The sequence below is a fragment of the Mobula hypostoma genome, chromosome 10, assembly GCF_963921235.1.
Source record: "Mobula hypostoma chromosome 10, sMobHyp1.1, whole genome shotgun sequence".
Classification (NCBI taxonomy): Eukaryota; Metazoa; Chordata; class Chondrichthyes; order Myliobatiformes; family Myliobatidae; genus Mobula; species Mobula hypostoma.
This window is the reverse complement of record NC_086106.1, coordinates 42607163-42634958: the sequence shown is the minus strand read 5'-3', so window position 1 is coordinate 42634958 and position 27796 is coordinate 42607163. Positions and strand designations below refer to the sequence as shown.

The 27796-nt window shown below is 52.1% G+C and overlaps 1 protein-coding gene and 1 pseudogene across 1 annotated transcript in view; one reads left to right on the top strand and one right to left on the bottom strand.

The window, feature by feature from the left end:
* Nucleotides 1–26786, top strand: LOC134352527 (von Willebrand factor A domain-containing protein 5A-like; annotated as a pseudogene).
* si:ch211-63p21.1 (uncharacterized) overlaps nt 11662–27796 on the bottom strand; it is a 133996-nt gene continuing 117861 nt past the window's right edge. Inside the window, exon 6 of the transcript XR_010019489.1 lies at nt 11662–11741. The gene's annotated coding sequence lies outside the window, so the exon portion shown is untranslated. The remainder of the gene's footprint in view (nt 11742–27796) is intronic.

Sequence of the window (27796 nt, the reverse complement as noted above, 5' to 3'; positions counted from 1 at the left end):
ATGGTGAGACCCTGTGGAGTTGTAACGGCCAGGAACATCCCAGGTGAGCAGTTACCCCCGTTTACCACAGTTCCTTTCCACATAAGAGGACGTTTGTGCCATCGGGTCTGTGCTGTCTCACACAATCCCATCCATTTACGAACTTCCCCAGTACCAGAGATGGATTTGGGATTGGGAATGGGAATGGGTGGGGTCCATTGGGATTGTGAATGAGAAAGGGTGGGGTCTGTTGGGAATGTGCATGATGGGAATGAATAGGAAAGAGAAGAGTCCATTGGGATTGTGTATAGTGGGAGTGAATGGGAAGGGGTGATCCATTAGGATTGTGTATAGTGGGAGTGAATGGGAAGGGGTGATCCATTGGGATTGTGTATAGTGGGAGTGAATGGGAAGGGGTGGGGTCCATTGGGATTGTGTATAGTGGGAGTGAATGAGAAGGGGTGATCCATTGGGTTTGTGTATAGTGGGAGTGAATGGGAAGGGATGGGGTCCATTGGGATTGTGTATAGTGGGAGTGAATGGGAAGGGATGGGGTCCATTGGGATTGTGTATAGTGGGAGTGAATGGGAAGGGGTGATCCATTAGGATTGTGTATAGTGGGAGTGAATGGGAAGGGGTGATCCATTGGGATTGTGTATAGTGGGAGTGAATGGGAAGGGATGGGGTCCATTGGGATTGTGTATAGTGGGAGTGAATGGGAAGGGGTGTGTCCATTTTGATTGCCAATGGTGGTTTCTACACCCTACCCCTCACCTTGTTATTCCCCCTCCCTGCGACCCAGTTCCTCTGAAGAAGATCTCGGTGCGAGTGGAGGTGAAGGGGTTTGTGGCCGATGTGTCTGCAGACCTGGAGTACAGGAATGAGGAGGCTTCTCCGCTGGAGGCCCTGTTCACATTCCCCGTGGACAGCAATTCTGCCGTCTACAACTTCCAAGCCACGGTGGACGGGAAGACGATCATGGCCGAGATGAAGGAATGGGAACAGGTGGGAGTTGGGCGGGTGGGTGGGCAAGGGTACAGAGAGCTGTAGGCGGACGGGCTCCCGTAGGCGGATCAGAGGTTTGGGGTCTCTGAAGAGAGGGGAGAGCTTGATGTTGTATCTTTGTCCTCTGAAGTGTATCCAGGGATCTCCTGGCAGACCTTAAGATGCAGAGATGGTGGAGTTTTTGATATGGCGACGAATGGAAGATCTGCGGTTCTGCATCCCAGGAAGACTTCTGGAGTGGGAATCCACTTCAGTGTCCCAGGACAGGAGGAGGAGAGGTTCTGGATTAGGGTGTGCAGGGGTGGAGATCTCGTTCAGGATGGAGGCGCAAGGACCCTGGGGTGGGAGTACAATTTTAGAGTAGGGATCTTGGGAATTTGGGTTGGGAGCTTATACGGTGGGGCAAAGGGTGGGAGAGCGGTGGCAGGGAAGGTGAGGTGCCTGCCAATGGATGGGATGGGTCGTGTCCTGAGGGGAGCCTTGCCTCCCATGGTTAGGTCTTATGTCTGGCGAGATGGGAGCAATGGGGTGGTCTGTCCCAAGGTAAGCCCTTTGGACCTGAATTGAGAAGTTTAATGGTGCCGCATACCTCATATGGGATCCTGGGATCTCAGATTCCAATTTGGGACACACATATTCTGGAACCTAAGACAGATCCCTGGGATCTGGGACACGAGATGGGACCAGACTCCGCATTGTGGGGTGGGGGAGAGAAAGAGGCAGCTTTGGCAGCCCTTTCCGCTTGATAAACAGCCTCCTCCTCTGCTCTCTGCTCCAAACCGCCCGCGCCCCTCTCCTCCAGGCTCAGGACGACTACGACGATGCCATCTCCTCCGGCCAGGAGGCCTTCCTGCTCGAGGAGGATAGCAGTAGCAGTGACATCTTCACCTGCAGGGTGGGCAACCTGCCCCCAGGCTGTGCGGCCACCGTCTCCTTCAGCCTGGCCCTGGAACTGCCCCTCGAGGCTGATGGTGCCATCCGCTTCACCCTGCCCGCTGTCCTAAACCCCCGGTACTGCCCCGCAGGTAAGTTCCTGGTCCCAGGGAGAGGGTCACCCACCCATGCTGCCCTGCTGCAGGACAGGGTGAGACACAGGGTGAGGCTCCCTCCACACCATCCTGACACACACTCCCAGGGACAGGGTCAGACACAGGGTGAGGCTCCCTCCACACCGTCCCGTCACACACCCCCAGGGACAGGGTGAGGCTCCCTCCACACCATCCTGACACACACTCCCAGGGACAGGGTCAGACACAGGGTGAGGCTCCCCCCCCAATACCGTCCCGTCACAAACTCCCAGGGACAGGGTCAGACACAGGGTGAGGCTCCCCCCCCACACCGTCCCGTCACAAACTCCCAGGCACAGGGTCAGACACAGGGTGAGGCTCCCCCCCCCACACCGTCCCGTCACACACTCCCAGGTACAGGGTCAGACACAGGGTGAGGCTCCCTCCACACCATCCCGTCACACACTCCCAGGGACAGGGTCAGACACAGGGTGAGGCTCCCTCCACACCGTCCCGTCACACACTCCCAGGGACAGGGTCAGACACAGGGTGAGGCTCCCTCCACACCATCCTGTCACACATACCCAGGGACAGAGTCAGAATCCCCCATGCCGTGCACATGAATCTAACCAAACCACCTCTAATTCCCCCAGGTACCCAGGGTCCCCATATACCCCAGGCCAGAGCCCCTGTGGACAAGCCACTCTACACTTTGGAGCTGGAGGCTCATTTCCACAGCCCACACGGGATCTCCCGGATCCAATCCAATTGCCAAATGACACCCGTGGAATTCCTCAATCCTGACAAGACGTCAGCCAAGGTAAGGAAGGCTGTTTCACACCAATAACCATCAGTGGGATGGTGGTCTTGTGGAGGGCAATTGTCCCTCAGTCCCTCTCCAGGGGGGGATATCTGTACACTGACCGGTGTCCCTCAGTCTCTCTCCCCCAGGGGGATATCTGTACACTGACCGGTGTCCCTCAGTCCCTCTCACTCAGAACGATATATGTACACTGACTGGTGTCTCTCAGTCCCTCTCCCTCGGGGGGATATCTGTACACTGACCGGTGTCCCTCAGGGGGATATCTGTACACTGACCAGCGTCCCTCAGTCCCTCTCCCTCAGGGGGATATCTGTACACTGACCAGTGTCCCTCAGTCCCTCTCCCTCAAGGGAATATCTGTACACTGACCGGTGTCCCTCAGTCCCTCTCCCTCTCCCTCATGGGATATCTGTACACTGACCGGTGTCCCTCAGTCCCTCTCCCTCAGAGGGATATCTGTACACTGACCAGTGTCCCTCAGTCCCTCTCCCTCAGGGGGATATCTGTACACTGACCAGTGTCCCTCAGTCCCTCTCCCTCGGGGGGATATCTGTACACTGACCGGTGTCCCTCAGTCCCTCTCCCTCGGGGGGATATCTGTACACTGACCGGTGTCCCTCAGTCCCTCTCCCTCGGGGGGATATCTGTACACTGACCGGTGTCTCTCAGTCCCTCTCCTTCGGGGGGATATCTGTACACTGACTGGTGTCCCTCAGTCCATCTCCCTCGGGGGGATATCTGTACACTGACCGGTGTCTCTCAGTCCCTCTCCCTCAGGGGAATATCCGTACACTGACCGTTGTCCCTCAGTCCCTCTCTCTCGGGGATATCTATACACAGACCGGTGTCTCTCAGTCCCTCTTCCTCGGGGGGATACCTGTACACTGACCGGTGTCTCTCAGTCCCTCTCCCTCAAGGGGATATCTGTACACTGATCGGTGTCCCTCAGTCCCTCTCCCTCAAGGGGATATGTGTACACTGACCGGTGTCCCTCAGTCCCTCTCCCTCAGGGGGATATCTGTACAGTGACCGGTGTCCCTCACTCCCTCTCCCTCAAGGGGAATTTCTAGCGACTCTCTGTCCCCGCCTGTCGAGCTCTGTGTTCTGACCCTGTCTTGTGACCCTCACTTCCAGCTCTCCCTGGCGAAGGGTCACCGTTTCGACAGAGACTTGGAGCTCTTGATGTTCTCCGTGAGGGTCCATGAACCGAGTGCCATCCTCGAGGCAGGACTGGGGTCTGCTGTTCCAGGTGGGGGTGTGTTTGGGATTTGGGAGGGTTGGAGTGTGACATGTGGAAGTAAGGGGAGTGGGAGAGGGGTGAGGTGGTGTAGGAGGGGTGGGATGCGGTGGGAGTCCTGTAGAACATGGGGGCTATGAGGTGGAATTGGAGGGGTGGAGTGAGGTGGTGTTTTTGGGAGGCATGAGATGAGTTGAGTGTTTGGGAAGGGTGGTGTTGCAGATGTGTGTTTGGGTGCAGGTTTGTGCGTTGGGTTGAAGGTGGGGTAGAGATTGGGAGCGGATTTTCTGAGTTGGGTTTGATGTCTTTTGGAAGGTGTTTGTGAGTTGGGTGTGGGGTTTGGGAGGGGGTTTGTGTGTTGGGTTGGAGGGTATGTGGGATTTGAAATTGGGTTTGTGAGTTGGGTCAGAGTGTGGTGGGGTTTGAGGTTTGGGAGGGGATATTATTAACTGTGTGAGGGGACATGTGTTTGGGAGGACGTTTGGGAGTTGCGTGGTATCTAGTGTGAGGTTTAGGAGGGGTTTTATGGGTTCTGTTGGCAGGGTGTGGGTTTGGGAGGAGATTTTGTGGGTTGGGAGAGGATTTCGAGAGTTAGGTTGGAGGGCTTTTGGAGGGAGATTGTGAGTTGGGTGGGAGTGGGGTGTGGTTTTGAGAGGGGATTTGTGAGTTGGGTGGAGGTGTTTTGGGGTTCGTAAGTTGGTTTGGAGGAGCGTGTGGGTTTTGAGGGGCTGGTGAGTTGGGTCAGGGTGGGATGGTGAGTTGCTTTGGAAAGCAATGGGAGTGGTTGAGATGGCGAGTTCCTATGGAAAGTAGTGGGAGTGGTTGGGATGGTGAGTTGCTTTGGAAAGCAATGGGAGTGGTTGGGATGGTGAGTTCCTATGGAAAGGAGTGGGAGTGGTTGGGATGGTGAGTTGCTTTGGAAAGCAATGGGAGTGGTTGGGATGGTGAGTTCCTTTGGAAAGGAGTGGGAGTGGTTGGGATGGTGAGTTCCTTTGGAAAGGAGTGGGAGTGGTTGGGATGGTGAGTTCCTATGGAAAGGAGTGGAAGTGGTTGGGATGGTGAGTTCCTATGGAAAGGAGCGGGAGTGGTTGGGATGGGGAGTTCCTATGGAAAGGAGTGGAAGTGGTTGGGATGGTGAGTTCCTATGGAAAGGAGTGGGAGTGGTTGGGATGGTGAGTTCCTCTGGAAAGGAGTGGGAGTGGTTGGGATGGTGAGTTCCTATGGAAAGGAGTGGGAGTGGTTGGGATGGCGAGTTGCTTTGGAAAGGAATGGGAGTGGTTGGGATGGTGAGTTCCTATGGAAAGGAGTGGGAGTGGTTGGGATGGTGAGTTGCTTTGGAAAGCAATGGGAGTGGTTGGGATGGTGAGTTCCTATGGAAAGGAGTGGGAGTGGTTGGGATGGTGAGTTGCTTTGGAAAGCAATGGGAGTGGTTGGGATGGTGAGTTGCTTTCGAAAGGAGTGGGAGTGGTTGGGATGGCGAGTTGCTTTGGAAAGGAGTGGGAGTGGTTGGGATGGTGAGTTCCTATGGAAAGGAGTGGAAGTGGTTGGGATGGTGAGTTGTTTGGAAAGCAATGGGAGTGGTTGGGATGGTGAGTTGCTTTCGAAAGGAGTGGGAGTGGTTGGGATGGCGAGTAGCTTTGGATAGGAGTGGGAGTGGTTGGGATGGCGAGTTGCTTTGGATAGGAGTGGGAGTGGTTGGGATGGTGAGTTCCTTTGGAAAGGAGTGGGAGTGGTTGGGATGCTGAGTTCCTATGGAAAGGAGTGGGAGTGGTTGGGATGGTGAGTTGCTTTGGAAAGCAATGGGAGTGGTTGGGATGGTGAGTTGCTTTCGAAAGGAGTGGGAGTGGTTGGGATGGCGAGTTGCTTTGGATAGGAGTGGGAGTGGTTGGGATGGTGAGTTCCTTTGGAAAGGAGTGGAAGTCGTTGGGATGGTGAGTTCCTTTGGAAAGGAGTGGGAGTGGTTGGGATGGTGAGTTGCTTTGGAAAGCAATGGGAGTGGTTGCGATGGTGAGTTGCTTTCGAAAGGAGTGGGAGTGGTTGGGATGGCGAGTTGCTTTGGATAGGAGTGGGAGTGGTTGGGATGGTGAGTTGCTTTGGAAAGGAGTGGGAGTGGTTGGGATGGTGAGTTGCTTTCGAAAGGAGTGGGAGTGGTTGGGATGGCGAGTTGCTTTGGGTAGGAGTGGGAGTGGTTGGGATGGTGAGTTCCTTTAGAAAGGAGTGGGAGTGGTTGGGATGGTGAGTTCCTTTGGAAAGGAGTGGGAGTGGTTGGGATGGTGAGTTCCTATGGAAAGGAGAGGGAGTGGTTGGGATGGTGAGTTCCTATGGAAAGGAGCGGGAGTGGTTGGGATGGTGAGTTCCTATGGAAAGGAGTGAGAGTGGTTGGGATGGTGAGTTCCTATGGAAAGGAGCGGGAGTGGTTGGGATGGTGATTTCCTATGGAAAGGAGTGGGAGTGGTTGGGATGGTGAGTTCCTATGGAAAGGAGTGGGAGTGGTTGGGATGGCGAGTTGCTTTGGAAAGGAATGGGAGTGGTTGGGATGGTGAGTTCCTATGGAAAGGAGTGGGAGTGGTTGGGATGGTGAGTTGCTTTGGAAAGGAATGGGAGTGGTTGGGATGGTGAGTTCCTATGGAAAGGAGTGGGAATGGTTGTGTCCGTCCTTGGTCCGTAACCTGAACACGCGGGCCATCATCACAGAGTTGGTCTTTCGGCAAAAGTCCTCTCTCTCTGCACGCCCGCCCCCAACATGCTCCACTTGCCCCAACACAGGAACTCTCATGGCCAACCCCACTGTCATGGTGAATCTCTTCCCCTGATTTTCTGAGGATTCCCAGGGCGTGCCAGCAGGCGAGTTCATTTTCCTCATGGATCGGTCAGGCAGTATGGGAATGTCGATGTCCCACGGAAACCCCAGGACCCGGATCCGGTGTGCCAAGGTAAATCCGGCCCGGGATGCTGAGGGAGCCGGAATCAGTAACGCGGGTCTGTTTCGATTTTCCAGCTGGGATGTGGAGTTGTGGGAATGCCCACAAGAGTCTTCAGGTCTCAGAAGTTCTGTTCCCCTCCACAGGACACACTGCTCCTGCTCCTCAAAAGCCTTCCCATGGGATGCTTCTTCAACATTTACGGATTTGGAAGCTGCTTCAGCTCGTTCTTCCCGTAAGTGGGAATTTTGATCTGATGACCAGGAACCTGAGGGCCAGAATTCCTGGGTTGCTCCTCCAACCTGAGTTTAGCCTCATCATGGCAGTAGAGGAGGCCATGTATGGACATGTCCGAATGGGCAGGATCTCCCGGTTCCCAACCAGTTCAGCTCTGTTTTCCATTCCCATTCAGATATGTCCATACATGGCCTCCTCTACTGCCATGATGAGGCAAAACTCAGGTTGGAGGAGCAACACCTCATAAACCGTCCAGGTAGTCTCCAGACCCTTGGTATAAACATAGAATTCTCCAACTTCAGGTAACTCCCTCCCCCTCCCTTCCCCTATCCCTATGTCACTCTGCCCCCTCCCCCAGCTGCCTACCATCTACCTCTTGGTTCCACCTCCTTCTTATACCCATTGTGCTTCCCCTATTCCTCCTTCACCTTTCCTGCCTATCACCTCCCTGCTTCACCTCCTCTGCCCCTTTATCTTTCCCCTTACTGGTTTTTCACCTGGAACCTACCAGCCTTCTCCTTCCCACCCTCCCCCCACCTTCTTTATAGGGCCTCTGCCCCTTCCCTCTACAGTCCTGACGAAGGGTTCCGGCCCGAAACATTCACTGATCGTTTCCATGGATGCTGCCTGACCTGCTGAGTTCCTCCAGTGTGTTGTGCGTGTTGCCCCGATCTGTTCTGTCAGCCCCACTTCTCCGCGTGAACCCCATCCCCTCCGCTCCCTTCCTATGTCTGCCCTGGACGTAGTTGTCATGTTGTCATCGGATTACCTCCCCCTCAACCTGTACAGGAAGAGTGTTGAGTACAATCAGACCTCCATGCAAGAAGCACTGTCTAAACTGAAGGAGATCAATGCGGATATGGGTAGGACAGAGATCCTGCAGCCCCTGTCGGCCATCTACACAACACCCTGCGTGCCAGGACACCCGCGACAGGTAAAATGCATCGTCACCCCTCCCTGTGGGTCTGCCAAGAGAGGGAGAGACAGAAAGGGTGGAAGAGGGAGGGAGGGAGGGACTGAGAGTGTGAGACACGAGGGAATGTGAGAAGTGGCAGATGGGAGAGGAAGTGAGAGTGAGGGAAGGACGATGGCTGAGAGGGAGGGAGAGAACAAGAGAGGGGATGAGAGAGAGGAACGGTGAAGAGAGAATGTGAGTGGAGAATGAGAGAGAGAGAGAAAGGGGGAAGAGAAAGAGTTACGCAATTAGACAAACAGGTATAAGAGGGGCACAGAAATACAGAATCTGAGGGATGAGAAAGAGAGTGTGAGAAGAAGGGAATGGAGAGGGGACAGATGAGAGAAATTAAACAAAGGGTGGTAATCAGAGACGGGGAGGAAAAAGAGTGAATGGGGAAGGAGAGAAGGTGGAGTAAGAGTAAGAGAGACAGAAAGGAAGGAATGTGACGGGGGTGTGTGGAGGAAATAATAAGAGGCGGGGGAATGACAGAGAGAGAGAGAGAGAGAGCGAGAAGCAGTGAGTGAGGGTAACACTGTAGGATTGGTGTGCTCACACTGGAGGGACTCAGAGGAGATTCACCAGGACCGTACCAGGGACAGAGCGTCTCGGTGATGAGGAGAAAGTTTGGTCTGTCTCCCCAGAGTGAAGGAGGGTACAAGGGGACATGACTGAGGTTTATAAAATTATGAGGTGTATTTCCCCCACATCAGAAGTAGGTAAAACTGGAGGCTGTTGATGTTGGGCAAGGGGTGGGGAAGAGATGTAGAGGGAATCTAAAGAGGACATTCTTCACAGAGAGGAGCAAGGCCCTGGGACAAAGGAGAGATGGCAGTTACTGATGGCATTTACAAAGTGTCCAGACGAGCACTTGTGTTGTGTCTAGGAAGATGTAAACCATATGGATGGGTGCTGTATGGTCAGTATGGATATGATGGGCAGAATGGCCTGGGTTTGTCCAGGATAACCCTGACTCTCTGCCTCTCTCCTAGATCTTTGTGTTCACGGACGGTGAGGTGTTCAACACCAAGCAGGTGCTGGCTGAGGTTCAGAAGAACAGCCCCAGCCACAGGTGAGGGGTGTAGGTGTAAGGTGGGGTTGCTGTCCCTGACACAACCCAGACAGACTCCCTCTACACTTCCTCCAAACCTCCCCTCCAACTTGTCACCGCCTGCCCCTCCAATGAACCTGCCTGCCCCTCAAACTTGTCCCCGCCTGCCCCTCAAACTTGTTCCCATCTACCCCCAACTCGTCCCAACCTCGCGCTCTCCCGTTCCACCTCGTCCCCACCTCACGCTCTCCCGCTCCCCTTCATCCCCACCTCGCACTCCCGTTGTCCCGGTCCCCACCGCACCCTCTCCCAAACCTCATCCCCACTTTACCCTTTCCCTCCCCCTTGTCCACAACTCAACTTCCCATGCCCCTCTCCCTACCCCTCGTCCCTGCCTCACCCGCCCACTCACCCTCGTCCCTACCTCACCCTCTCCCTCCCCCTCCCCGTCCCTACTTCACCCTCTCCCATCCCTCGTCCCAAGTCACCCTCCCACTCTCGCTCGTCCCCACCTCCTCCCCACACATTCAGCTATCTCATCCCCCAATCGTCTCCTTGTCCCCCATTCTTTTTCAGTCCTCCACCTCTCCTTTTCTCCCCACCCCCTTCTCCTCCGAAGATCTGTCTCTTCCACCTTAACTTTTTCTACTGTTCTCACCAACTGCCTCCTCCCATCTCTTCCCAATTATCCCGCCCTATAATATTGTCTTATTCCTCTTCCACCCCCAATCTTCTGCAGGTTCCTTCCGTTCTTTTCTCTTCCATCGTTTCCTTCTCTCCTTTCATTCCCCTGCTCCTCAATCCCATTCCCATTTGGAGCGAAATATCACCAGAGGTTTCTTCAGCCCCACTGTGAAGACAGCAACGTTGGGCAGGAGCAATGGCAGCATCATATCCCAGCATGCAATGCGGCAGTGAAACCCATCTATTACTGAAAGTAAACCATGGTGGTTCACCACTCCCCATCCCGTTCTCCAGGTGCTTTTCCTTTGGGATTGGTGAGGGGGCCTCCACAGCGCTGATCAAAGGCATCGCCAAGGCGGCCAACGGGAGTTACGAATTCATCACCGGGGAAGACAGGATGGAGCCCAAGGTACTGAGACAGGGCAGTGCTGGAATCCCTGACGTGTTGGGGAGGGATGTGCAGCGACTCTAGTGAGGGGGTGGGGAGGATGGGCATTCGGGTGTGGGGGAACCTTGTGGGGTTCATCTCCAGAATTGTACAGGAAACACCAGCGGCACAGAGGCAGAGTAGCGAGCCAGTGTCTCTTAGTGCCCGATCTCAGAGTCCTGGGTTCAATCCCAGCTGCCACCACTGAGTGTGTGTGTGTGAGAGAGAGAGACTGACCGAGAGTATTTGTCAGGGGTGATAGTGTGTAAGTGAGAGAAAGTGTGTCAGGGAGAGATTGTGTGTGAGTGTGTGTCTGAGAGAGGGAGTGTGTGAGAAAGAGGGACAGTGAAAAAATATGTATGAGAGAAAGTGTGTGTCAGGAAGAGAGTGTGAGTGTGAAAGAGTGTCAGAGAGGATTGTGTGTGTGCGTGTGTGTGTGGGGGGGGACAGACAGAGAGACTATGCATCAGGGAGAGATTGTGTGTGAGAGAGAGCATGTCAGAGAGCAAGGGACTGTCTGCGTGAGAAAGAGAGAGAGATACTGTGTGTGTGTGTGTGAGAGAGAGGGTATGTGCCAGGGAGTGACTGTGTGTGTGTGTGTGTGAGAGAGTGAGTAACTGTGTGTCAGAGAGCGAGTGACTGTGTGTATGTCAGAGAGTGAGAGACTGTGTGTGTGGGGTCTGCACGGTCCAGCTGTCACCCCATGGGATCCTCCCCGCCGAGGCTCTGGTTCCCTCCCACGTCCAAGAGATATCTGGGTCTCTCTCCAGGAGACGTGCGTGTCACTGGGTTAGTGGGCTGTTGTGAATTGACCCTCCGGTGAGGGGTGGAATCTGGAAGTACTATTGATGGGAATGTGTTGGTGGCTGGTGGGTGGTGGGGGAGGGATTTTTCAGTTGATCAGTGGTGTAAATGGAGGTCAGTACAGACTCGATGGGCCGATGGCCAATCTCTCTCGGGGGAGAGGGTGGGAGAGATCTTGGCGATGGGATGATCCTGCAGCCAGGCAGGGCCAGGTTTGAAGAGGGAGTCCTTCTGAGGGTGGGACAGCAGTGTCCAAATCTAGTGGAGGAGGAATGAGGAAACCCGGACAGGGCAGGACTCTGGGACGAGTATTAAGAGACAAGCCCCATGAGCTTGATGGGACGATGAGGAGAGTCTTATAAAATTTATTTTATAATCCTGAAAACTCTCCAAATTCATTAAATAATTTTAACAAGGCAGGAATAGATTCCTCAGGATTTGATATATAAACCAATAAATCATCTGCATACAGAGAAATCTTATGAATAGGCTCATTCACAGAAATCCCATAAATATCTTTAGCTTCACGGAGGGCAATAGCAAGGGGGTTCTAATATTAAATTAAATAACAAAGGACTTGATGGACAGCCTTGTCTTGTCCCCCGTGAAAGCTGAAAAAAGGAGACAGTTATTAGTAATAACAGTAGCAATAGGAGCTTTATATATCATTCTAATCAAATTATTAAAATTAACACCAAAACCAAAGGTGAATTGTTTCCTATAAATGAATCCGTTTCTATGTATGTCAATACTCCTTTCAAAGTCACAGATTCTTTTAGTTATTTAGGTGTCACAATCACTAAGAAATATAAGGATCTTTATAAAGCCAATTTTGTTCCTTTGCTAGACTCTATGAAATATTTATTTAGTAGATGGAGTCCACTTACATTTTCACTTGTTAGTTACATCCGTATAGTCAAAATGATGATTTTACCAAAACTTTTATATCTGTTTCAGAATATCCCTGTTTTTTTGACTAAGAAGTTTTTTGACCGGATTGATTCTATTATTTTATCTTTTATCTGGAATAACAAAAGACCAAGAATTAGTAAATGTCATTTACAAAAGTTGAAAAAGGATGGAGGTCTCACTTTGCCTAATTTAAGAATGTATTACTGGGCCGTTAATGTGCGATATATGTCCTTTTGGTTATATTGGGTTGATAAGAAGGATCGGTGTATCTGGGTAGATTTGGAATTGAAAGCTTTGAAACAGTTTTATTTAACTTTATTATTGGGAGCTGCTTTGCCTATACAATTAGCTAAAGTTGCTATTTTAAACTTATACCCTGTGATTAAGCATTCTTTACGAACTTGGCTTCAATTCTGCAATTTTTTTAATCTTAAAAAATTTAAGCCTTGTGGTTTAATTTATCGAAACTACTTTTTTAAGCCTTCTTTGAGTGATCCAATTTTTTTACTTTGGAAAAATAAAGTTATTGATTCTTTTTTGGATTCATTTAAAGAAGGCAGACTGATGTCTTTTGAACAATTAGTTGATAAATATTCGCTTTCATACTCACACTTTTTACAATATCTCTAACTTAGACATGTCTTACAAAAATATTTAAGTAATTTTCCTTATATATTGGATGCTGATCTGTTAGATATTATTATGAGTATGAAGGTTCCATTGGAAGAATTTTTAATTTATTATTACAATGGGATAAGCGTCTTTTATTTAAGATTAAACAAGATTGGGAAAAGGAACTCAATTTGACTTTTATAACAGAAGATTGGATGCGGATTCTGAAGCTGGTTAACTCTTCTTCGATATGTGCTAGTCATTCACTGATTCAATTTAAAATTGTACATCATTACTATTTGACGAAGGAGAGATTGTCTAGAATATTCCCTAATGTTGATAGTTATTGCGATAGATGTAAAACTGAGACAGCAACACTGACACACATGTTTTGGTCCTGTTCTATACTGGAACAGTTCTGGAAGTCAGTTTTTTCGACAATTTCTAAAGCACTTAAAATTAATTTAGAACCTAACAAATTAAATGTGCTTTCAGGAATAATTCCTCAAAATATCCATGGTATCTCTGTGTCTGACCAACATGTTATTGCATTTGTTACATTGATAGCTAGGAGGGCCATTTCGTTGAAGTGGAAGAATACATCGGCTCCCACTTTGTCACAAAAGTTCTCTCAAGTTATGTTATGTCTTAGTTTGGAGAAAATTAGAAGTTGAAGCTTTGAACCTATGTTTGATTTTGAGAAAGGATGGGGTTCATTTGCTGGTTATTATCATTTGAGTTAATTGATGGATTCTCCACGATCTAATTGTAAATTTTTGGTACATTTTTTTTTGCTGGCGGTTTGATGCTGATCTTTAGCAGCTTTATGTATGACACATGGCTCTGGGGTTGAACACCGAGTGGGATTTTACTTCTTACCCACTTTTCTTGCGTAGTAGGGGATTTTTTTCATCATATAATTTTTTTTTCTTGAGACATTGTAAGTGTTATTTACTTCGATGTACTCGTGTTTATTTTGGAAAAAAAAAATTAAAAAAAGATGAGGGGAGTCTTCGTCTGGGGCCTGAGGGGGCCACTGAGATGGGACGGAGCCTTTGGAAAGGGCTGCATTGACCTCTCTGTCCCGACAGGTTCTCCGGACCCTGAAGTACGTCCTGCAACCCAGCGGGACCGGGCTGAGCCTCAGCTGGGACCTGCACCCAGGGGTGGAGGCCGTACTGCTGTCACCCCTCCCCAGCGCGGTCTTCAACCAGCAGAAAACCATCGTCTACGCCCAGCTGAAGGGGCAGGTGAGGGAACCAGGGCTACTGGGGTGGGCACCGAGGCAAAAACAGGATCTCTTCCCCTCTGGAATATTTTGTTGCAAAGGGAGTTTCTCCATCTGCAGTCCCTGCTGAAAGGAAGCATCTCCCAGTCAGGGACCCCTGATAAAGAGGGTGTCTCTCTCAACGTGGAGACCTGTTGAAGATGGGGTCTATTTTTGTCCAGTACCCCTGAGCTAGGCAGGTCCAGGGTTGAAGGAGGAGGGGTCTCTCTCAACATGGAGACCTGTTGAAGAAGGGGGTTTCTCTGTCCCGGACCCAGTTGAAGGGGAAGCCTCTGTGTCAGGATCCGCTGTTAAAAGGGGAGTCTCCCTCTCCTTTAAGAAGCCCTGTTAAAGGGGGAACTCTCGCCTTCGGGGTCCCCTATTGTCGGAAATATCACTCTCCATCAGAGACCCCTGTTAAAGAGTGAGATCCCTCTCCATTGGGTCCCCTGTTTTTCCAATCGGGGACCCCTCTCTGTTTGGGACCCCTATTACAGGGATGGGAGGTTCAGCTGGCCAATGAACTTCACGCTGTTGGCTACTGACCCTGATATCCCTGACTGTTTTCCCTCTTTCACAGGTGAACTCCACACTGGGGTGTGGAGTGATGCTGAAATATTCACTGGGGGAGCAGCAGATACAGGTTGTGAGCAGGTTCAGTTTGAAACCAGTCGAGTGCGGGAGGTAACTGTCCCCTAAACCCACCAACACGGCACCCTCCCCAGCAGTATGAAGAGCCTGGCTCCAGGGATGGTATCCCCCATCATACCCGTCCCTGTCCCCAATGAACGATCACCACAGCACCCCCTCCCTTAACTCCCTCTCCCTCCCACCTCCTGAATTGTCAAGCGATCCGTCCCCCATCTCCAGGGTCCAGTGAGAACCGAGGATTTCTGATGGGTCCATCCCCAGTGACAGGAATCCCCCTGACACAACATTCCCAAACACAGCACAATTCCCTCTCACGCGCACAGACACACACACACACACACACACACGCACAGACACACACATAGACACATACACACTGAAACACACACAGACACAGACACATACACACACAGACACATACACACTGAAACACACACACATACACACTGAGACACGCGCACACATTGAAACACACACACACACACACACACACACACACACACACACACACACACACACACACCCCAATCCCCCCCTCACACACATTCCCCCACAAACACACAGACCCACACGCAAACCCAGACACACAGACCCAGATCCACTCACACAGAGACACACACACAGACTGGTGGATCTCAGCAGGCCAGGCAGCTCTGCATTGCATGTGTTCACCTGTGGACTGATTGTTCTTGCCAATAACACCCAGGCACCATCAATCTTCACCATTCTCCCATCTTTCCCTCCCCCTCCCACCTCCCCTTCTCCTCCTCTGCCCTCCCTTCCCCGATACTACCCTCCCTGACACTGCCCCGACCTTCCCCGAAATCGCCAATTCTGAAACGCCCCCCACTCCAACATTTTCCCTCGGCGTTTCCCCTCGACACTTTTCCCCACCAGCACTTCCCCCCCTGACGCCCCCTCTGACATGATCTCTGTGATGTCTGCTGCCCCTCCCATCTCCGTCTCACCGCTTCCTCTGCCCCTCCCTGACACTCACCTTCCCTCTTGCCCTGCCCTCTCTCACACCCCATTCCCCTGATCCTCCGCTCCAACCCCTTGTCCCACACTGCCCCACTCCCACCTTCCTCTCAACTTTCATCCCCTTTCCTCCTCCCCGTTCACCCTGCCCCCTATTGCCCCTCCCTCTCTGCAGCTCCTCTGTCCACCGTCTGGCAGCCAAGGCTCTGCTGGGATCTCTGGAACTCGGGCCGGACCGCGACACGGAGCAGGTGAAGAGGCGTCTGGTTGAGATCAGCACCCAGGCCAACGTGGTCTGTTCGCAGACGGCCTTCATCGCCATCAACAAGGAGCTCGGCCAGGCCGTGCAGGGACCCCTTATCCGCAGGGACGTCCCCCTCTTTGTAGGTGGGTGCTGCTATTTGCCCTGGAAAACACGCCTCTATCCAAACCCCCTCTCTCCCCTCTCCCACTCCATCTCTCCTTCTGCCCCTTCTCTCCCCTTTTCCCCTCCCCTCTCCCCCCTCCATCACCACTGTCTCACTGTCTCTCTCTCTCTCTGGTGAGAGATCTCATTGTATTTTCTCTCTCTGTCCTTCAGGCACATGTCTGTTTCAGATGCCGGCGGTGCAGTCGATGCCAATGATGCAGTCGATGCCAATGATGCAGTCGATGCCAATGATGCAGTCGATGCCAATGATGCAGTCAATGCCAATGGTATTTCAGTCAGAAACAGGTGAATTGATCATGGGGAACAAGGACATGGCAGACCGATTGAATAACTACTTTGGTTCTGTCTTCACTAAGGAGGACATAAATAATCTTCTGGAAATAGTAGGGGACTGAGGGTCCAGTGAGATGGAGGAACTGAGGGAAATGCATGTTAGTAGGGAGGTGGTGTTGGGTAAATTGAAGGGATTAAAGGCAGATAAATCCCCAGGGCCAGATGGTCTGCATCCCAGAGTGCTTAAGGAAGTAGCCCAAGAAATAGTGGATGCATTAGTGATAATTTTTCAGAACTCTTTAGATTCTGAATTAGTTCCTGAGGATTGGAGGGTGGCTAATGTAACCCCGCTTTTTAAAAAAGGAGGGAGAGAGAAACCAGGGAATTATAGACTGGTTAGCCTGACATTGGTGGTGGGGAAAATGCTAGAGTCAGTTATCAAAGATGTGATAACAACACATTTGGAAAGCAGTGAAATCATCGGACAAAGACAGCATGGATTTGTGAAAGGAAAATCATGTCTGAAGAATCTCATAGGAATTTTTTGAGGATGTAACTAATAGAGTGGATAGGGGAGAACCAGTGGATGTGGTATATTTGGATTTTCAAAAAGCTTTTGACAAGTCCCACACGGGAGATTAGTGTGCAAACTTAAAGCACACGGTATTGGAGGTATGGTATTGATGTGGATAGAGAATTGGTTGGCAGACAGGAAGCAAAGAGTGAAAATTAACGGGACCTTTTCAGAATGGCAGGCAGTGACTAGTGGGGTACCGCAAGACTCAGTGCTGGGACCCCAGTTATTCACAATATATATTAATGACTTAGACAAGGGAATTAAATGCAGCATCTCCAAGTTTGCGGATGACACGAAGCTGGGCGACAGTGTTAGCTGTGAGGAGGATGCAGGGTGACTTGGATAGGTTAAGTGAGTGGGCAAATTCATGGCAGATGCAATTTAATGTGGATAAATGTGAGGTTATCCACTTTGGTGGCAAGAACAGGAAAACAGATTATTACCTGAATGGTGGCCGATTAGGAAAAGGGGAGGTGCAACGAGACCTGGGTGTCATTATACACCAGTCATTGAAAGTGGGCATGCAGGTACAGCAGGCAGTGAAATGCTGGCATTTATAGCAAGAGGATTCGAGTACAGGAGCAGGGAGGTACTACTGCAGTCGTACAAGGCCTTGGTGAGACCACAGCTGGAGTATTGTGTGCAGTTTTGATCCCCTAATCTGAGGAAAGACATTCTTGCCACAGAGGGAGTACAAAGAATGTTCACCAGATTGATTCCTTGGATGGCAGGACTTTCATATGATGAAAGACTAGATCGACTAGACTTATACTTCCTGGAATTTAGAAGATTGAGGGGGGATCTGATTGAAACGCATAAAATTCTAAAGGGATTGGACAGGCTAGATGCAGGAAAATTGTTCCCGATGTTGGGAAAGTCCAGAACGAGGGGTCACAGTTTGAGGATAAAGGGGAAGCCTTTTAGGACCGAGATGAGGAAAAACTTCTTCACACAGAGAGTGGTGAATCTGTGGAATTCTCTGCCACGGGAAACAGTTGAGGCCAGTTCATTGGCTGTATTTAAGAGGGAGTTAGATATGGGCCCTGTGGCTAAAGGGATCGGGGGGTATGGAGAGGAGGCAGATACAGGGTTCTGAGTTGGATGATCAGCCATGATCATTCTGAATGGTGGTGCAGGCTCGAAGGGCCAAGTGGCCTACTCCTACACCTATTTTCTATGTTTCAGTGCCAAGGATACAGTTGAAAGCATCAAAGAGCTCAGTGATGCCGCGAGCGATGGCCGTCAATTTTGCCCAGGTCCACAGACTATCCCCGGCAGCCTCCTCGAATGCAGGTGGGTGACCCAGCCTCCTCAGCACTCTCGCTGCCTCTCACCCCCTTCCACCCACTCTCTCTCACTCACCACCTGCCTCCCTCCCTCTCATATCTCCTCCCCCTCTCTAACGGCTCCCTCTCGCTCTCCCAGACTCTGCTGCCTCCCTCTGTCACTCTGAACCTTCTCCCCTCTCTCTCCCGTTCATATCACTCCACTCCCCCCTCTCTACTAAGGACGGCAACCTCTGACTTGCTGCCTGTGCCACGTGCCAGTGAGGGTACAAATAGGATGATTCTGCAGATGGTTGAGGAATTGGTGCTGGGGGCACGGTTTCAGGTTTCTGCATCATTGGGATCTCCTCTGGAGCTGATACTGCACAAAATGGGTCGGTGCACCTGAACCCAAGGGGCAACAATATCCTTGTGGGCAAGTTTGCCAAAGCTGTTGGGGAAGGTTTAAACTAATTTAGCAGGGCTATGGGAACCAGAATAACAGGACAGACGATGGGCCAGTTGCTGGACTGTAGATACAACATGTAGTGAGACTGTGAGGAATGACAGAGAGATGATGGGGCAAAATTTTAGTCCACACATTCACCACTCTCTGCGTAAAAAAACTTATCCCTGACATCTCCTCTGTACCTACTTCCAAGGACCTTAAAACTGTGCCCCCTCGTGCTAGCCATTTCAGCCCTGGGAAAAAGCCTCTAACTATCCACACGATCAATGCCTCAAGATGTAGAATCATTGTAGGCAGAGGTAAGAAACTGCAAGGACAAATAGACCCTGATGGAAGTTATATGCAGGCCTGCAATCAGTAGACAAGATGTGAGTACAAATGATCATGGGAGACAGAAAAGGCATGTCAAAAGGACAATGCTATGATAGTTATGTGACGTTTCAATATGCAGGTAGATCGGGAAAATCAGGTTGGTGCTAATTTTGGATCCCAAGAGAGAGATTTTGTAGAATGTCTATGAGATGGCTTTTTAGAGTGGCTTGGTTTTGAGCCCAGGGACATATAAGATTTCTGGATTCTGGTTTGGATGATGTGTAATGACCCAGATTTGATTAGGGAGCTGAAGGGCAAGGAACCTTTAGGAGTCAGTGATCATAACATGATAGAATTCACCCTGTAGTCTGAAAGGGAGCAGCTAAAGTCAGTGTATCAGTATTACAGTTGAATAAAGGGAATTGCAGAGAGATGTGAGAGGAGCTGGCCAAATTTAATTGGAAGGGAACACTAGCAGGGCTGATGGCAGAACTGCAATTTCTGGAGTTTCTGGGAGTAATTTGAAAGATGCAGGATTGATACATCCCAAAGAAGAAGTAGTATTCTAACGGGAGGATGACAGAACCGTGCCGGCAAGCGAAGTCAAAGACAGCATCAAAGCAAAGTATTATAGTTGGGAGCTTAACATCCAAGGACATACAGTACGTATAATATAGCACTCCCCCCACAGACAGACAGACAGACACACATACACACACACTCACACACATATTCAGGTACACAGACACACTCGCAGACACTCACACACATAGACACACACACAGACACACAGACACTCAGACACACAGGCAGACATAGACACAGACACACTCACCGACAGACACAGAGACACAGACAGACTCCATCACAAATTCAGATGCACACACTCAGATTCACATGCAGACACACACGCACACACTCAATCATAGTCAGACACACACAGCCACACACACAAACACATAACTGCAGATGCACGCCGACGCATGCGTAGACATACACGCTCGTGCTCAGACACACACATACACTCCCAGACACAGACACACTATCACAGATACACATTCACCCAGACACACACAGACACTCAGATACAAACACACACACACATCAGAGGCACATTCACAAACACACTGACATGCAGACACTCACTCAGACACACTCAGTTGCAAACTCAGACACACACTGGTGCAGACACAGACACACATGCTCAGATGTCACACACGTACACACACACACACACTCAGACTCTCAACCACCCAGACACTGAGACACACTCTGGGCCACACAATCAGACACTGAGACACACACACTCTGGTGTCACATGCAGACACAAACGGGCACACACACGCACACACAGACACCCTCACACACAGAGAAACTGGCAACTGAAGTCAAAGACAACATAAAAGCAAAACATTTTATTTGGGAGCTTAACATCCAAGGGCACCTCCACCACAGAAACACACACATACACAGGCAGACATGCAGATGCAGACACAAACACACACACATATTCAGATACACAGACACACTCACAAGCATGCACACACACTCAGACATGTAGACACACATATTCAGACACAAACACACAGAAACACTCAGGCACTGGGATGCACACTCAAATACAGGCAGTCCCCAGGTTACGAACAAGATCCATTCCTAAGTCTGTCTTTAAATCAAATTTGTGGGTAAGTCGGAACAGGTAAATACAGTTCTTATTTAGTGTCAGTTAGTCAAATGTTTGTCTCAGTATATAGTATATATTTTATCTTTCGATGTATATAAAACACTTAAGAAACACTTCCAAATACACTAAAACATCTTCGTGTACATAATAAGAGTACACAATAATAATACAACAGTAATTATAAAAGTAATTATATATGGTACTGTACTGAAGAGAGAGAGAGAGAGAGAGTGTGTGTGTAGGTATACAGTACTGTAAAAACATTAAAGAAACAATTCTTGAAACAGATTAAATAGAAAAAAAAGAAAAAAGATCATGATTAGAGGTTAACACTTACTGTCGTTCCATCAATGTCTTGCGTACTGGAAGGGGCATGCATGAGGTCACATTATGATAACGTTAATAATTGGATGATGCAGGAGAATATATTGGAGCGATGGATACTTTTGAATATATTGGAGCGATGACTACTGTTGAAGATGATGGAGCGATGGCTACTGCTGAAGATTATGAAAATATTTATACACTTGGAGAGTATAAAGCGATGACTACTGTTGAAGATTATGGGCTTAGCGATGGAGAGGATGGACCTGGTACTGGAGACGTGCATACAGACACATATTCAGACACACATGGACACAGACACACACAGAGACAGAGGCACAGACACACACAGACGCACTCAAACACACACATACATACGAACGTACTCAAACAAAAACACACACACACACACACAGACAACACCTTCCCCCTCCCCTTCCCCAGCCCCTTCACACTCCCCGTCACCCTCTCCTGTCCCCTTCCTCTGTCCCCCTTACACCTTACCCCTCCACCATCCCCATTCTCCATTCCCCATCCCCATTCTCCATTCCCCGTTCCCCTCCCCCACTCCCCCTCCCCCTCTCCCCTCCCCCTCCTCTGCACTATCCCTCTTTTACTTCCACCACTCCCTGCCCCTCTCCTGTCTCTCCCCCGCTCCCTCCTCCCCTTCTTCCCTCCCTCCTCCCCCTCCCCTCTCTCCTCCCCTGCACCCTCCTTCTACACCATCCGCTAGACCTTCCCCCTGCACCCTCACCTCTCCACCCACACCACAGTCCCCTTCTCCCTCCGCCTGCCCCCTAACCAACCCTGCCTAAACCCCCACCCCATACCCTCCCCTACCTCCTACTAATGACCCCTAGCCCTTCCCCCACCCTCTACTCATCACATCCCAACCCCCCTACCCCTTCCCCTACTCCTACTCTCTCCCCTACCCTCAACCCATGAATGCCTCCCGCTCCCCCTCCTCATCCCTCCCCTCCTACTCCCCCTACCCTCTCTGCCTCCCCACAACCCCTTCTCCCCTATCCCCTCTCTCCTACTCCTTTGCACCCTTTCCCCTCCCTTCATTCCCCTTCTCCCCCTTTCCCTCACGCCTCCCCCTAACCCCGTCCCCAGCACCTCTTCATGTCTGGGATAATGACTCTCTTTCTTGTCCACAGAGGCGCTGGATCTTTCCTCGATACAAATTTGCTCAGCCAAGCGAAGCTCTGTGCCTCGTAAGTGAAAACCTGTGTGTGTGTGTGTGTGTGTGTGTGTGTGTGTGTGTGTGTGTGTGTGTGTCTCTTCTGACCAACCGTATTCCCCCTCCCCTCTCTGGTATCCACGCGACTCTCGGTGTGCAGTGGTCCGACTAAATGTTGCAGGATACAGTCGCAAAGGTAACAAACGTGCCAAGCACAATCACGCACACTCTCTCATATACACGCGCAAACATACCCACAAACACGCACACACAGACACGCAAACATGACACAGTTAAAAACACACAGTCAAAAACACACACATTGGGACACACACACACATACACATACACACACACACACACACACACACACACCCCGGCAGACATGGACACAAACACAGACACACAGACACATACAGAAACACAAATACAGAGAGACACACACAGACTCATTCAGAAACTCAGACACACACACACACACACACTCACAGATAGACATTCACCCAGACTCGCACTCAGACACACACACAGTCGGATACAAACACAGACACACTCTGAGACACACGAACAGACACACTGACATGCAGACACTCACTCAGACACACACACACACACACACATTCAGACAAACACGCACAGATGCAGATACAGATGCAGACACACACACACATAAACATGTACATATACACAGACATGCAGATACACATTCATACCCACAATCCGACTCACTCAGACACACACACTCACAGAGAGACACACACACTCACACATGTATTCAGACGCATATTAAGATACACATTCAGACACATATGGACACACATATATTCAGACACACACACGTATACACACTCACAAATGCTCAGACACAGTCAGAGACACAGACACACACTCAGACACACTCACAAGCACCACCGTTGTCTCACACTCTCACGCAGACTGCACTGGATGATGGTGCTGACGCAATGAGCTGGAACTGCGTGAGACGGTGACAGAATAGAGTATCAAGTGAATCAGCTACAGAGAACTGCAGAGCACGTGAAAGATCATAACGAGTTCAACCCGGGCCAGTGAGCTGAGCGGAGACACCCTTTCACCGACCTCTCGCCTTTGCTGAAGCATTTGAACGTCTGTGCGGCCGTGTCACCAACACCGTGACTCCCCCTGCCCCAGAGGAGTCTCCGGTGCTGAAGCTGATCGCGCTGCAGAACGCTGACGGGTCGTGGGCCCCGGACCCCAGCCTGGAGTCACTGCTGGGCCTGAAGCCCGGCCAGGTCAGAGGAGGCCTGCCCCTGAAGGTGAGCTCCAGTGTTGGGGGGTGGTACCCTGATTGCTCAGCGCGCTGGGGAGACCACAATGGGAGCGAGGCAGACAGCGATAGTCTCCTCATTGTGTCAGCAACAGTCCAGGGAAGGTTCACTGGACTGGTCCCTGGACCTGCTGGGTTATCCTAGGAGGAGAGGTCAGACAACTGGGATTGCGTCTGTGTGGGAGAGGAAGAGGGGACGGGATTGCAACCTGTCCCGACCTGGGGGTGGGGTCCCAAAGCGGGGTGTGTGGGGGTGGCTGATGGATTTACAGCCAGGGTTCACCATAAGGGGGAGGCCCATTTAAAATCGAGATGGGGTGGGGGGTGGTTTCTACTCTCGGAACCTCTCCCTGGTAAGGTAGAGGGAGCCGAATCTGGGACTGTGTGATCGAGGGAGAGAGAGCCTGTACAAGTGAGGGAGGGTGAAAGCTCAAAGGGAGGGTGGGCAGCAAAATGGGGTGGGGGCCAGAGGGACAGACCAATCTTCCTGCTCTATTGTTTGTTAAGAGCAGCAAGGACCTGGTCCGCAGAATGGCGGTGAAGGGGGGATGGGTTCTCTCCTTCTTCCCCTCCTGGCCACATACTCAGGACATTTCCCAGCCAGCTGATCCCCATCAGCAGCTGGACAAGGCCAACAGCCGACCCAGAGGTGGGGCGGGGAGATTATGGGCTGAAGACACACAACTGAAACCAGCACAATGCAGCAATCATTTGGGCCGAATGGCCTGATTCTGTGCTGTGCTCGACTCTGAGTAGGGTGTGGGGTCAGTGAGTGGGGTTTGTTGGTAGAACCCTGTCCCTGGGAGTGTGTGACGGGACGGTGTGGAGGGAGCCTCACCCTGTGTCTGACCCTGTCCCTGGGAGTGTGTGACGGACGATCCGGAGGGAGCCTCACCCTGTCCCTGGGAGTGTGTGACGGGACGGTGTGGAGGGAGCCTCACCCTGTGTCTGACCCTGTCCCTGGGAGTGTGTGACGGGACGGTGTGGAGGGAGCCTCACCCTGTATCTGACCCTGTCCCTGAGATTGTGTGACGGGACGGTGCGGGGGAAGCCTCACCCTGTGTCTGACCCTGTCCCTGGGAGTGTGTGACGGACGATCCGGAGGGAGCCTCACCCTGTCCCTGGGAGTGTGTGACAGGACGGTGTGGAGGGAGCCTCACCCTGTATCTGACCCTGTCCCTGAGATTGTGTGACGGACGATCCGTAGGGAGCCTCACCCTGTGTCTGACTCTGTCCCTGGGTGTGTGTGACGGGACGGTGTGGAGGGAGTCTCACCCTGTGTCTGACCCTGTCCCTGAGAGTGTGTGACGGGACGGTGCGGAGGGAGTCTCACCCTGTGTCTGACCCTGTCCCTGGGAGTGTGTGACGGGACGGTGTGGGGGGAGCCTCACCCTGTGTCTGACCCTGTCCCTGGGAGTGTGTGACGGGACGGTGTGGAGGGAGTCTCACCCTGTGTCTGACCCTGTCCCTGGGAGTGTGATGGGACGGTGTGGGGGGAGCCTCACCCTGTGTCTGACCCTGTCCCTGGGAGTGTGTGACGGGACGGTGTGGGGGGGGGAGTCTCACCCTGTGTCTGACCCTGTCCCTGGGAGTGTGTGATGGGATGGTGTGGGGGGAGCCTCACCCTGTGTCTGACCCTGTCCCTGGGAGTGTGTGACGGGACGGTGTGGAGGGAGCCTCACCCTGTGTCTGACCCTGTCCCTGAGATTGTGTGACGGGACGGTGCGGGGGAAGCCTCACCCTGTGTCTGACCCTGTCCCTGGGAGTGTGTGACGGACGATCCGGAGGGAGCCTCACCCTGTCCCTGGGAGTGTGTGACAGGACGGTGTGGAGGGAGCCTCACCCTGTATCTGACCCTGTCCCTGAGATTGTGTGACGGACGATCCGTAGGGAGCCTCACCCTGTGTCTGACTCTGTCCCTGGGTGTGTGTGACGGGACGGTGTGGAGGGAGTCTCACCCTGTGTCTGACCCTGTCCCTGAGAGTGTGTGACGGGACGGTGCGGAGGGAGTCTCACCCTGTGTCTGACCCTGTCCCTGGGAGTGTGTGACGGGACGGTGTGGGGGGAGCCTCACCCTGTGTCTGACCCTGTCCCTGGGAGTGTGTGACGGGACGGTGTGGAGGGAGTCTCACCCTGTGTCTGACCCTGTCCCTGGGAGTGTGATGGGACGGTGTGGGGGGAGCCTCACCCTGTGTCTGACCCTGTCCCTGGGAGTGTGTGACGGGACGGTGTGGGGGGGGGAGTCTCACCCTGTGTCTGACCCTGTCCCTGGGAGTGTGTGATGGGATGGTGTGGGGGGAGCCTCACCCTGTGTCTGACCCTGTCCCTGGGAGTGTGTGACGGGACGGTGTGGAGGGAGCCTCACCCTGTGTCTGACCCTGTCCCTGGGAGTGTGTGACGGGACGGTGTGGGGGGAGCCTCACCCTGTGTCTGACCCTGTCCCTGGGAGTGTGTGACGGGACGGTGTGGGGGGGGGAGCCTCACCCTGTGTCTGAACCTGTTCCTGAGAGTGTGTGACTGGATGGTGGGGAGGGAATCTCACCCTGTGTCTGTGAGTGTCTGATGGGACAGTGTAGAGGGAGCCTCACCCTGTGTTGGAAGGAGATTCACCCCATATGATCCCATCCCCGGGAGTGTTGAATCATTCATTGACTGCCACATTCGGACATTGAGACCAAGTCTTTGATTATATTTAAAACGGACATTGACAGGTTTTTGATTAGTAAGGGTGTAAAGGTTACATGGAGAAGGCTAGAGATTGGGTTTGAGGGGGGAAATAAATCAGTCATGATTGAGTGTCCGAGCAGTCTCATTGGCCTGGATGGGCTCATTCTGTTCCTGTGTCTTATGGTCTTACGGGTCTGTGACCAGCTCCTGCTCAGTGCTTGTCCCCTGTTCTCCCACTTTCAGGATATGGACCTCACTCTGTGGAGCACCATCTTGGCCGTGATCTGGCTGAACGCCTTTGCTGCCGACTCCAAGGACGAGTGGGATCTGCTGGTGAAGAAGGCCCTGTCCTGGGTCAAGGCCCGAGCAGGTTAGGGCAGAGGGTGATGGCTGGAGTGCAAGTTAAACAGCTCAGGGGTTCGGGCGGATCTGTGCAGGGAGAAGGGTGGGCGATGTTCCGGGTGGAGACTCTGTGTCGGGGATGAGAGTGGAGAAAGGTAGAGGCTGGTAGTGAAAGGAGAGGGGCAGGGGTGAGGCAGGATAGGGTAGGTTGAGGGATGGAACCAGGGTGGGAGGGGGTGATGGTGCTGTCATTCTCGATGGAGAACCTCTCCCTGGTTAGGTGGTGGGAGAGAGGAAAGGAACTCGAGGAGAGTGAGTGGATCCCGGAGAAGGAGATGGAGGATTGTGAGAGCTGTGAGACCCATGTTCACGTGCTGGGGCATTTTTGTGATCAAGATGGAGGGGTTCAGATAGAGTGAATGCATGCAGGCCTTTTCACCTCTGACTGGGTGAGAGTGGAACTCGAGGTGATAGGTTTCGGGTGAAAGGTGAATCTGAGGGGATCTTCACTCAAAGGGTGGAACGAGATGCCAGTGGAAGTGGTGGATGTGGGTTCATTAATAACAGGGAACACGAGAGCACAGCACCGTCCCTTCAGCACACGATGTTGTGCCCAGCTTTGAACTCACTCGAAGATCAATCCATCCCCTCTCACCTGGCCCTCCTTTTTTCAGTGTGGGGAATGGGGTCCCGGTGGGTTTAGTTTGGGGAACGGGGTCCCGGTGGGATTGGTGTGGGGAACGGGGTCCGGGTGGGTTCAGTTTGGGGAACGGAGTCCCGGTGGGTTCAGTTTGGGGAACGGAGTCCTGTTGGGTATAGTGTGGGGAACGGGGTCCCGGTGGGATTAGTGTGGGGAACAGGGTCCCGGTGGGTTCAGTGTGGGGAACGGGGTCCCGGTAGGATTAGTGCGGGGAACGGGGTCCCGGTGGGTTCAGCGTGGGGAACGGGGTCCCGGTGGTTTCAGTGTGGGGAACGGGGTCCATCTTGGGTTCAGTGTGGGGAACGGGGTCCCGGTGGGTTTAGTGTAGGGAACGGGGTCCGGGTGGGTTCAGTTTGGGGAACGGGGTCCCGGTGGGTTCAGTTTGGGGAACGGAGTCCTGGTGGGATTGGTGTGGGGAACGGGGTCCCGGTGGGATTGGTGTGGGGAACGGGGTCCTGGTGGGATTAGTGTGGGGAACGGGATCCCGGTTGGTTCAGTTTGGGGAACGGGGTCCCGCTGGGTTCAGTGTGGGGAACGGGGTCCCGGTGTGTTTAGTGTAGGGAACGGGGTCCGGGTGGGTTCAGTTTGGGGAACGGAGTCCTGGTGGGTTTAGTGTGGGGAACGGGGTCCCGGTGGGATCAGTGTGGGGAATGAGGTCCCGGTGGGTTCAGTGTGGGGAACAGGGTCCCGGTAGGATTAGTGCGGGGAACGGGG